Source organism: Triticum aestivum, chromosome 2D (genome assembly GCF_018294505.1).
Source record: "Triticum aestivum cultivar Chinese Spring chromosome 2D, IWGSC CS RefSeq v2.1, whole genome shotgun sequence".
NCBI lineage: Eukaryota > Viridiplantae > Streptophyta > Magnoliopsida > Poales > Poaceae > Triticum > Triticum aestivum.
The window spans coordinates 199,290,660-199,302,645 of record NC_057799.1 but is presented as its reverse complement, the minus strand read 5'-3'; positions in this window follow the sequence as shown (position 1 = coordinate 199,302,645).

Below are 11,986 nucleotides of genomic sequence, written 5' to 3'. Positions count from 1 at the left end.
CATGCGAACGTAGCTGTGATGTGGTCCCTCGCAACGTCCCACACGCGAAGGCCAGAAGAGCTCCTGAGATGCGGCTCTGTTGAGCCCTAGAATGTCGATGCAGATGCGCAACCCGCCATCCTCGCCTGGATGGGGGGCTGCGGTAGGTGGGCGGCGGTCGCCGCACATGGCTCTTGCTTCTTGCAGTTCCTGAGTGGTCTTGGCGATGAACTCTCGAGCGTTGGGCGCTCGTCGCCCGTTGTCTTCCTGAGGGAAAAGTGCCGTGAAGCACGCCTCCACGTGGTGCCCGAGCGCCTCCCTCGTGACGTTGGCAAGGTCTGAGGCCCTCCAGAAGAGAGCCCCCGAGCCCTGCCCGAGGAGGGCGCCGGGCGCGCCTTCCTATGTGAGGGAAGAAGGCGCCCCAGGCACGGGCGCTGATCCTGACGAGGTACCACTTGCGGTGCCGCTCTCCTGAGGTCCAGCGCGGAGCAGTTGCTTCTTCTTCTTGGGGATGGCTTGAGCTGCATTGTTGTTGGGGTCTTCGATTGACGCTGCCTGGAAGGCACGCTCGAGGGAGCACACCGCATCTCTTTCTTCGCAGGGGACCGTGATGATCCCGCCGCTCCCTGGCATCTTGAGGACGTTGTTGCCGTGGTGCGTGACCGCCATGAACTTGGCCAGGGCTGGATACCCGAGGATGGCATTGTATGGCAGACGGAAGTGAGCGACGTCGAAGTCGATGAGCTCGGTGCGGTAGTTGTTGCGTTCTCCGAAGGTGACAGGGAGGCGGACCTTCCCTAACGGCGTGGTGGAACCATCGGTCACTCCCGAGAAAGGCTTGGTAGGCTGAAGCTGGTCGTAGGGCACTTGGAAACTGTCGAACGTGTCGACGGACAAGACGTTGAGCCTTGCGCCACCATCGATGAGGGTCTTGGTGACTTGTACGTTGCTGATGACGGGCGAACAAAGCATCGGGAGAACGCCAGCAGTTGCCGCGCACTTGAGCTGATCTGCCGAACTGAAGGTGATGGCGCACTTGGACCACCTGAGCGGGCGCGTGGCCTCGAGCTTGGGGAGGACTGCGTTCACCTCGCGGGCAAACTACTTGAAGATGCATTGAGAGGCTGGGGCTTGAGCTCCGCCCAAGATGCAGGTGACAGCGCGCGGCTCCTGGAAGCCCCCAGCCCCCTCATCTTGATGGTGGTCGTCGTTCCTTCTTGGTGGTGGCAGCAGCGGAGGAAGCCCAGCATTGCCCTGAGGACGGTCCTCGCGAGGCTGGTCCCTCCAGGCGCCCTCGCGAGGCTGATCCTGCCAGCGGTCCTCACGAGGCGGGTCGCGCCACTCCTGACGCGGGCCCCGGTCGGCCCAGCGTCCTCCTCCTCGGCCGTAGCCTCGGTCGTTGCGCTCGGGCATTGACCAAAGCGTCCGTCGCGGATCCCTGAGCTCTTGACAATCGTTGGTGTTGTGGTTGTGCGCGTTGTGGAAGGAGCAGAACGGTCGGCTGCTCTTGGATGACTCGGGCTGGTCCCTGCCGCATTTCGTGTCCGGCTCCGCCGCGAGCACGGCGACTCCCTGGCGCTTCACGTCCTTGGCCTTGGCTTTCTTCTCCTCCGGGTCAGCAGCCGGGAGCTCGAGGAGGGAAAGGCGCCCTTCCTCAGCCCTTGCGCACTTTGTCGCCAGGTTGAACAGCTCCAGGGATGTGCATAGCTCCTCCTTCATCTTGACGTCGCGGACGCCATCGGAGAACACAGAGATGATGGCCTCGTCCATCACCTTGGGGATCTTGAGGCGAACGTTGTTGAAGCACTGGATGTACTTCTGGAGGGTTTCCCCTGGTTGCTGCTTGACGCGGCGCAGGTCACCCGCGGCCGCAGGGCGGTCGCGAGTGCCCTGGAAGTTGGCGATGAAGCGGTCACACATCTCGTTCCAGGAGATGGAGCCAGGAGGCAGGTTCAGGAGCCATGAGCGTGCACCATCCTTGAGCGCCATGGGGAACCAGTTCTCCATGACTTTTTCGTCGCCGTTGGCCGCCTCGATGCTCAGCTCGTAGAGCTGCAGGAACTCCGCGGGATCAGGGGTGCCGTCGTAGCGAGGAGGCAGATCCGGCTTGAACTTGCCCGGCCAGGCGATGCTACGTAGCTCGGGGGTGAAGGCACGGTAGCCTGCCGTGGTCACCGGGGCCCGCCGCGGAGGTGGAGCTTGATCTTGGCGCCCGCGTGCCGCCACGGCAAGCGGTGCAAGGCCCTGCCGCGGCAAGCGATCCTGATGTGGCAGTGCGGGGAGCGGTGGAGCGTTCTCCTGCGGCCAAGGGACTTCTTGGCAGCTTCTTTCCTCATGCGCGGGTGCCTGGCGCGGCTGGTCGCGCCGCGGAGCCACGCGTCTTGGCGCCAGGGCGCCGTCTTGGTGCAGAGTTGGCGGAGGCGCTCCATGAGCCACGTTGCCTGTAGCCGGCGGGTGGCGAGGCAGCGAGAGGGACAGTGCAGGGGAGCCCCACTGCAGAAAAAATACACGTCCGTGATGATACGTGTTTGTCACAGTAGGTCGCGTTTTTTGTCATGCATGTACATCCATGACAAATTTATGACAGAATCAAGATAGTCATACCTGTGCTGTCATAGAAGTGTTCCATGACATTACCAAAATTATCATCACGGAAGTGTCCACTTCCATGACGATAAATCGCGCGTCACAGAAGTGCTTTCGTCAAGGGTGACCGACACGTGGCATCCACCGTAACGGAACGTCGTTAAGCTATCGGGTCCGGTTTTGGATCCGATAACCCGTTAACAGCCCCGACCAATGGGGATTTTCCACATGTAAAATCATCATTGGCTGGAGGAAACACGTGTCGGCTCACCATTGGGACAGATGTCATCCACTCATTGGACACAAAGCGCCTATGATACGTCGACACGTGGCACGACCCAACAGAGGCCCATTCCTGTGAAAAGGCCGGCCCGTTTGACTTGGTCAAAAGGTGGCGGGCCGGCCCACGGCAAGCCTGTTAACGGCCTGTTCGCATATAGCCCATTTACAGCCCGCTAACCCAGGGCCCGTTTACGGCCTAACCGAATTAGGCCCAGTAGCGTCATTTGGACCGTCCAATATAATTCCAGCCCGTTTTAACTTCCGGCCCGTGTATGGCCCATGACGTCTTCCGGCCCATATGAGGCCCTTATTAATCTCGGCCCATTAATGGCCCGTGGTAAAACTGGCCCGTAATGAACAGCGTATCACTTTATACCCATTAACGGCCCGTGGTGAAACTGGCCCGTAATGAACAGTGTATCACTTTATACCCATTAACGGCCCATTATTCCATTGGGCCGTTTCTAGCCCATGTTATCTTTCGGCCTTCTCGGGGGCCATTTATTCTTGGGCTCATTTCCACATTTGTTTACTTATGGCCCATTACTGTCATTTTCTGCTTGTGGGCCAAATTCAGCCCGTGGTTACAGTCGGCCCGTGTGTGGCCCGTTAATACGTTGGGACGTTTTCATAGCGTCATCAAAATACGGCCGATTAACGACGACCCGTTATGGTCGGCCCATGAACGGACTATTTCAACTCTAGCCCGTTTACGGACATAATGTGGGCTGTTATTGGCCCATGTTTGGCCAACCGATCATAAGCCCGTAGAAGGCCCATTGATGATACAGCCCATAGAAGGCCCATTGTGTCTACGGCCCGTATAAGGTCCATTGTTTCTACGCCACGTAGAAGGCCCATTGTTTCTACGGCCCTTAGAAGGCCCCTTGTTTCTACGGCCCGTAGGAGGCCCATGTTAACTACAGCCGGTGGGCATCAAAGTTCGCCACCAGTGCAAATATAGGGAACACCCTACACTATACAAAAATGGCTTGCTGTTTTCTTCAGCCGGTGGCTGCACGTTAAGAACAAATTTTGTATCGCACCAAAAAAAATTACAACTATAAAACAAAAGGAAGGTTGGCATAAAAGTTAACCGTCTAGCAGATAAATGCACCACCAGAAGTTCAGAAGCTCAGTTCATTTGACCTGACTGTTACGTTTTCATGATGTATTGTCCGATGGAGCACCATAACCTTTGCCTTCAGTTCTCCTAGACTCCTGAACAACATAGCAAATGTCTGATAATCTAGTTTCAAAACCATGCATATCTTGACAACATCGAACAATGTCTCTCCTTGTTTCACAAAGGGTCTCTGTTAGGGAATGGACTTGTGTCTGGAGCACACAGATACGACATTGTTTTGAGCTTGCATATCTTGATCATGAGGCAGTTTGGATGAGATTGCCTTAACAACCAACCCAGTATTACGCAGGAACGTGCTTTTCGCACGATTAGTGGACAGGTGTGACAGCCTGATTTTTGGCCCTTTCTTTTTCTTTTGTTTTTATGAGGTTTTTGCTTGAGTTTTCTTTTTCTGTGGCTTTGTGGTCTGGAAACTGAAGAAGATGCCATCTTCTTTGTTTCCAGAGTGGCTTGTCATTCCCCAATCCTTCCCTAGACCCTGTCATTTTCATCCTAGCCCAAATCCCAATATTCTCTTTTATTGGGAATATTCCTTTTCTATTAAAGGAATAACTCAAATTGCCCTAGGTTGTGAAGCAACCTTTATTTCCATCACTCCTCAAATTCCCAAATAATTCTCATAAATTGTTTGGGTCAAATCTTTCTCAAATATGGCAAAATATTTCATTTTTCATGTATATCATCATGCTCAAATAATTCATTTCCTATTCTGCCCTAAATGGCACATTGTGAAGCAAGTGTTATTTTCCTTTTACCAATTGACCTCAAACTCCTGGGACACCTTTTCCTGTCCATATCATTGCCACATGCCAAAATGCAACCTCATTTGACTAGTAATTATTTAATTATGATTTTCCAAAGTTTCTATCTAGGAAGAAGCTTTGTGAAGGAGGTGCAAGCTAGACATATCCAAATGAGTTGCCATTTTGCATGACCCTTCAGATCATCATATCTTAGCCCTCCACCAAAGTAGAGCTCATGGCATGCCTCCATGTGAGCTCATCTTTAATTCTTTGATTCTGTCCAAAATTTCCATTTGTGAAGCAAGTATATTTTATCTTGCTCCATCATGGCTGCCAATTTTTCTAGGCCTTCTATTATCCATATAACCTACCTACACCCATTTTGGGAATGGTTCATCAAGCCATTATTCCTCTAGAAGTTTTGCAAGTTTCTGTCCAGAGGAGATGTTTGTGAAGCAAGTACCAGTTTGGCTTGGCCAATTGGTATGAGACTTTTTGAGCATCTTCATAGGACCAAATGACTCTGCCTTGCCCAACTTGAGCTCAATTTGACACTCCCTGTGATTGCACATTCCTGATCAAGTTTCTGGACCAGATTATGCAGTTGCAAAGCAAGTGCATTAAATCTTGGTCCATTTCCTGCCAAACTCCCCAGTATGGTAGTTCTTCCTAAGCTAATCACCCCAGACAACTCATATGGCTCTAATCTCACCTCGGTTGAGTATTGTTTCACGGCCAAGTTTACTGCAGTAAACTTTAGAGGTTAATTACCATTCAACCAGAGGGCTTTTAACCAAACTACCACCGCAGTTGAGATCTACCCTAGAAAACCTACCCTTAGACAACAAGTTCCAGCCCATCTCCCCCGCTACATGCCAGTGCACGCGGTGACCGCGACAATGGCGTGCATGTGCAAGCCCTCTGTGTGCAGTGGCTGCGTCCAGTGGTTGTTTGTGCTGGACCCCCTCCTCCTCTCGTCGCCTTCACGCGCGTGAGCGTGTCCAGCAGCTGGCCCGCGTCGTCACCGTTCCCCTGGACCCCTCTCCCCCTCCGTCCGCTTCCTCACCGACGCTCGCCGCCGAACGCCCACGAGAGCACAGTGCACCGACCGTCGTCTTCCTCCTCGTCTCTTCCTCCCCGCCGGGAGAGTGTCATGGCAGTAGGACGGTTTTGTCGGAATGCCGTTGGTCCACTGAATGGGAGTGCGAGGCCATGGGTTCCGTGGTGTGGGTATAGTGTACTAACCTCTGCAGAGTGTATATTAAATCTATCGATAGCCGCGCCCGCGGATAAGGGCCCAGTTCGTGTCGGTCACACTATGAGTCAACAGTATTAATAATAATGTGCTCAATAACAACCCCGGTTCGATGAGGAGATAAGTTGGTTGTGATTGCCGGAATGGTCACCGTTTGAGACCAAGTGTTGGTCATGGTTGTGATCGCCGGAATGATCACCGTGGTATCGAGGATACCGAGTTGTTGGATATTCAAGATGTTGTGCGAGAATCATGGGTAAAGATCAAGCTCCTTGTGGTCATTTAATGATTACTACGGTATTGTTTATACCAAGCTTGATTTGATCCTGAGATGATCGTGTGATGTCCGAGGTTCGTAAGTGATGCATGTGATGGTGCCCGAGCAGAATAAATGGTGCATATAGTGTCATCATGTTGCATGCTAGTATCGTCAGATTTATATGCTCATATTGTTCTAGTTGTATCATATTGTTGATGCCATGTTATCCTGATGACTTCATGATAATTCCTGCTTAACCTGTAATTGCCATGCTGTTGTTTGTCTTGAATGCTTCTGGTTATTGTGAGCTTGCAAGTACATTCAATGTACGGACCTGGCTTGTCATGCCAGTTTGCAGGTCATGCCTGGATTGCTTACTTGTTTGGTGTTGTTCCTGTGTTCGCGAGCTAGGATAAGCGTTCCAGCCAGAGTCCCTGTGGAGTGGAGTTCACCACCGTCGTTGTTGTTCTGCTGCTAGAGTTATTCCGCTGCTTCGAGTTGTTCTGCTGCTTGCATAGAGCAACGGAGGTTGGCGTAGTGTCGCCGTGCCGATGTTATTCATTGTAATATCGGAGACCTTGTATTCATATTCGTGTAATAATAGAAAGTTGGTCTGTTCTATGCTAAGCAGTACCGTATTCCAGAAGACTTCTCCTCGATCTCTGGGCTGGAATACGAGGCGTTCCGGTTTCTCTGAGCCGGGGTGCCACAGGCTTGGTATCAGATCAGGTTTGGCTGTAGGATGCCTTAGCCCGCGCGAACGTTAGAAAGCGGTAGTATAGACCCCAGTTGGTTTGTTGCACTTGATTGTTGCATTTGTTTGTCGCATAGCATGCATATAGATTATTATTTTGTCACTGACGATTAATCTTGTGAGTGTAGGTGGCATCGTTTTCGGTCCACCACCTGCACCCTCCTTCTTAGCATGTCTGCTCTTTGGTGTTCGGCGTCATCTCTGTCCCAGCAGAGTGATGCCCTGGTACCCAGAGTTCCAGACACCATATGTAGGAGTTATGCTTAGGTATCGCGTATATTTTTCCACCACCCACCCATATTATTTCAGTGATAGACTTGTTTCTATCCCAAATCATGCCATCCATCTCATCCCTCTGGCAACCCTTACTGAGCTTGGTTATCAGAAAAGGGTAATGCCGGCAAGCCTTGTTTTTCCACCCCTACCCTACCCAGTCGTTCTATTCTTTGGATGTGTACGAATCCCTTTCATATGCTTGATGATGATGTGGTCGTGACTTTTGTGTCTTGCTACTTGATCATCAAGTCCGTCGTCACTTGTGTATCCATCCAGATCCAGCCACTGTTCAGCCAGTGCTTGGTGTAGCTTCGGTTACGCCAACTCCTTCCACACATGGATATAATTTTCGTGCACACCGCCACAGCATATTAGACCGTAATACCGGAGTTTCCGCGCGATTTGTGTGCTTAGGTGCGCATGCATATTATGGTGTGAGTAGCAGTAATATGTGATGATTGCTTGATTAATTATATTAGTAGTATGCTTGTGTGCTTTTGTTTTAGTCGTTTCTTTTGTTTCTTTCTTTGGGCCTTCGGTGCTACAAATTTTCCCCTATTAAAGTTGCTAGTCAGCCGACACCGGACCCGAAGAGTGCAAGAAATGCATATATTTGGAAACTCAGCTAAACCGAATGGAATTGTCAGCAGATTGCAGTGAAATTGGAAATAGCTCGTCTGAATACAAAACAAATCCTGGATGGAATGTCAGTATAAAGTTTGCATTAACGGGCACTCCTCACAACAGTATGGAATTCTCAGCCGACTGCATTCAGATTGGGGGATATCTGATCATGTTACTGAGTGTCAAGTCTCTCTCAGCGTGCCCTCCTCATAGGAGTAATGATCAAATCAGCAAGAAGATAAATTGTGTGCAAGGTTGACACAATATTATCAAAGGTATGGCTCCAATACAAGTTTAATTTTTCGCTGAGGATGATTTTGGAACCTGATGTACCTAGAAGCAAGCAAAAATATGGCATGTACTCAGAAAGGAGGATAGTCCTGCAAAACCCCGTTTCATACAAGAAATCAATAACAAAAATATTAAGATGGTTATATATGTGGAAATCGGTCCGCATATCACAATAAGAAGCTTCTGATGTAAGCAACCCAATCTTCCCTTGCAAGATGCCCGAGAAGCTTCCAAGGCAAGATTCATCTATCTTCCTTAGTATGATACATGGATGATTTCCCGTACAAGGTACTCTGCCTTCTTCAGTAAGCAACCGCAAAAGCTTCCGGCATAAGGTACTGAGTCTTTCCCCAGCAAAGTCTTTAAGGGGGTAAGCTTCTGAAGCACGATATCCAGTCTTCTTCAGCAAGCTGTCCGATGAAAGTTTCAAGCACAAGCCAGCCTATCTTCCTCAGTAAGACATTGGTACAAGGTAGTATGCTGTGAATTGACAGCATACGGCAGTGAATCCCAAGAATTGGATCCGCAACATTTTGGTCAGAAGCAAGAATCAGTCAGAATACACGTCTGTCTCGGGAATCAGATTCTCATATATATGCGGTGAGCATACTACCAAGATCTTACAAGTCACTCGGATGAGGATCTGACAACCACGTGAGGATGGTTAAGAGAAGAAAGCCAGTATACACCGCAATGTGACAAAGGATTATGAGGATTGACGACATCAATGAGCTCATTACAAGTACCTATGAACCTGGAAAATGATCCTGATGAGCCCTTGCCCCCTTTTTCTCCAATGACGGCACCGCGCCTGTGATCTAAGCTGTTTTTAGCTATCCGGGGTGGATGCCAATTTTTATTTCTCTCTTCAACGACTGTCACGAGTTCTGAGCTGCTTTTCACCCGTCTCGTACAGCTGTTGAGTTTCTTTTTGTGACAGTAGCCCTATAGCTGCTTTTTGGCTATTTTAGGGAGTTGCCACCTTCTTATCAACCCAGTCTCATGTTCTGAGCTGCTTTTCGGCCGTCCTGAGCCGTGGTTGAATTATTTCAGTAATGTCCCAGATCTGAGTTGTAAAGACCGTTCTGGTGGCTACTGATTTATTTGCCGATTTCTTGCAAAGGTTCGGATGATCATTTTCCTGCGGTCAGAAATTGAGGGGTGTTGAACCTGCCATTTAATGGGGTACCCTGTCAGAAAAATGAGGATAAGCTGCGATTGCCGAAAAATTGCACCGACAGTACCTATGGTGATACGAGGAAGCAATATGACCCAGCTCTTTCAGCCAAGGATCCAGACCAAGAAAACAATAATGAAGGAGCAAGACTAGTGATGCAGGTATGAAAATTGTTGCAAGACCTGCGTGGTGCAGAACCACCGTTAGTCAAGTCTGCAGATAATATCATACAGGTCAAACTCTTATGTTAGCCACGACAGGCGACAATCAAATATTTGGTACGGATCCGATACTCAAGACAGTGGAGCTAGCCAAAATAATTCAGAAATTCTCGCAATAAGTCAGAATCTGTCAGGAAAACGGTTATGCCTCCACTCACTCTTTGGAGCCCGAAGGACCTGCATTTAGTGGAGAAACCCAATGCAAGGAGTAAGAGCTTGGGTGTCCAGTAGAAAAATCTGATCACCACTTCATGAAAGATTGTCAGTGTCGGATGACACACCCAGCGGAAATCACTCTTGGATTTGTGAGGCCGACATATATTTTAGTCATGAGAATCAATCACAGTCAGCTAAGTCAGCAGATCTAAAAAGAAATTGGAGCCTGTATAAGCATGAACAAGCAAGGTAAGACCTGTCAGAATATGGATATATTAAAGCAAACCACCCCAGGGCCAGTCAGATAAAAATTTAGTGGGAACAAAAATAAGAAAAAGATACCCGAGTTGGAAACGGTTTCCTCAAGTCAGTATCTTCATACTTGTTCCCTGAGCAACCAAATCTCGAGGACGAGATTTCTTTAAGGGGGTAAGGTTTGTGACAGCCTGATTTTTGGCCCTTTCTTTTTCTTTTGTTTTTCTGGGGTTTTTGCTTGAGTTCTCTTTTTCCGTGGCTTTGTGGTCTGGAAACTGAAGAAGATGCCTTCTTTGTTTCTAGAGTGGCTTGTCATTCCCAAATCCTTCCCTAGACCCTGTCATTTTCATCCTAGCCCAAATCCCAATATTCTTTTTTATTGGGAATATTCCTTTTCTATTAAAGGAATAACTCAAATTACCCTAGGTTGTGAAGCAACCTTTATTTCCATCACTCCTAAAATTCCCAAATAATTCTCATAAATTGTTTGGGCTATATCTTTCTCAAATATGGCGAAATATTTCATTTGTCATGTATATCATCATGCTCAAATAATTCATTTCCTATTCTGCCCTAAATGGCACATTGTGAAGCAAGTGCTATTTTACTTTTACCAATTGACCTCAAACTCCTGGGACACCTTTTCCTGTCCATATCATTACCACATGCCAAAATGCAACCTCATTTGCCTAGTAATTATTTAATTATGATTTTCCAAAATTTCTATCCAGAAATAAGCTTTGTGAAGGAGGTGCAAGCTAGACATATCCAAATGAGTTGCCATTTTGCATGACCCCTCATATCATCATATCTTAGCCCTCCACCAAAGTAGAGCTCATGTCATGCCTCCATGTGAGCTCATCTTCAATTCTTTGATTCTATCCAAAATTTCAGTTTGTGAAGGAAGTATATTTTATCTTGCTCCATCATGGCTGCCAATTTTTCTAGGCCTTCTATTATCCATATAACCTACCTCCACCCATTTTGGGCATGGTTCATCTAGCCATTATTCCTCTAGAATTTTTGCAAGTTTCTGTCCAGAGGAGATGTTTGTGAAGCAAGTACCAGTTTGGCTTGGCCAATTGGTATGAGACTTTTTGAGCATCTTCATAGGACCAAATTACTCTGCCTATCCAATTTGAGCTCAATTTGACACTCCATGTGAGTGCACCTTCCTGATCAAGTTTCTGGACCAGATTATGCAGTTGCAAAGCAAGTGCATTAAATCTTGGTCCATTTCCTGCCAAACTCCCCAGAATGGTAGTTCTTCCTAATCTAATCACCCCAGACAACTCATATGGCTCTATTCTCACCTCGGTTGAGTACTGTTTCACAGCCAAGTTTACTGCAGTAAACTTCAGAGGTTAATTACCATTCAACCAGAGCGCTTTTAACCAAACTACCACCGCGGTTGAGACCTACCCTGGAAGAACTTACCCTCAGACAACAAGTTCCAGCCCATCTCCCCTGCTACATGCCAGTGCACCCGGTGACCGCGACAATGGCATGCCTGTGCACATGCTCTGTGTGCAGTGGCCGCGTCCAGTGGCTGTTTGTGCTGGACCCCCTCCTCCTCTCATCGCCTTCGCGCGCGTGAGCGTGTCCAGCAGCTGGCCCGCGTCATCGCCGTTCCCCTGGACCCCTCTCCACCTCCTTCAGCTTCCTCACTGACGCTCGCCACCGAACGCCCACGAGAGCACAGTGCGCCGACCATCGTCTTCCTCCTCGTCTCTTCCTCCCCGCGCCTCCTTTGGCCTCCTCCTCCCCGTGAGCTCTCCTCTGTGCCTCCCACGTCGCCTGCCTCCAAGATCATGCGCGCGCACACGCGTCCGCGGCGCCAGCCACGTGTCCGCGGTGACGACAGCTCGGCACCTCGCCCCGCGCCTATATATAGGCCTCCACCGAGCCGTTCGAGCACACCAGCAGCCTCTCCTCCCTCCACTAGCTCTCCCCAACCACTTGCCCGAGCTCCGGAGTCCCT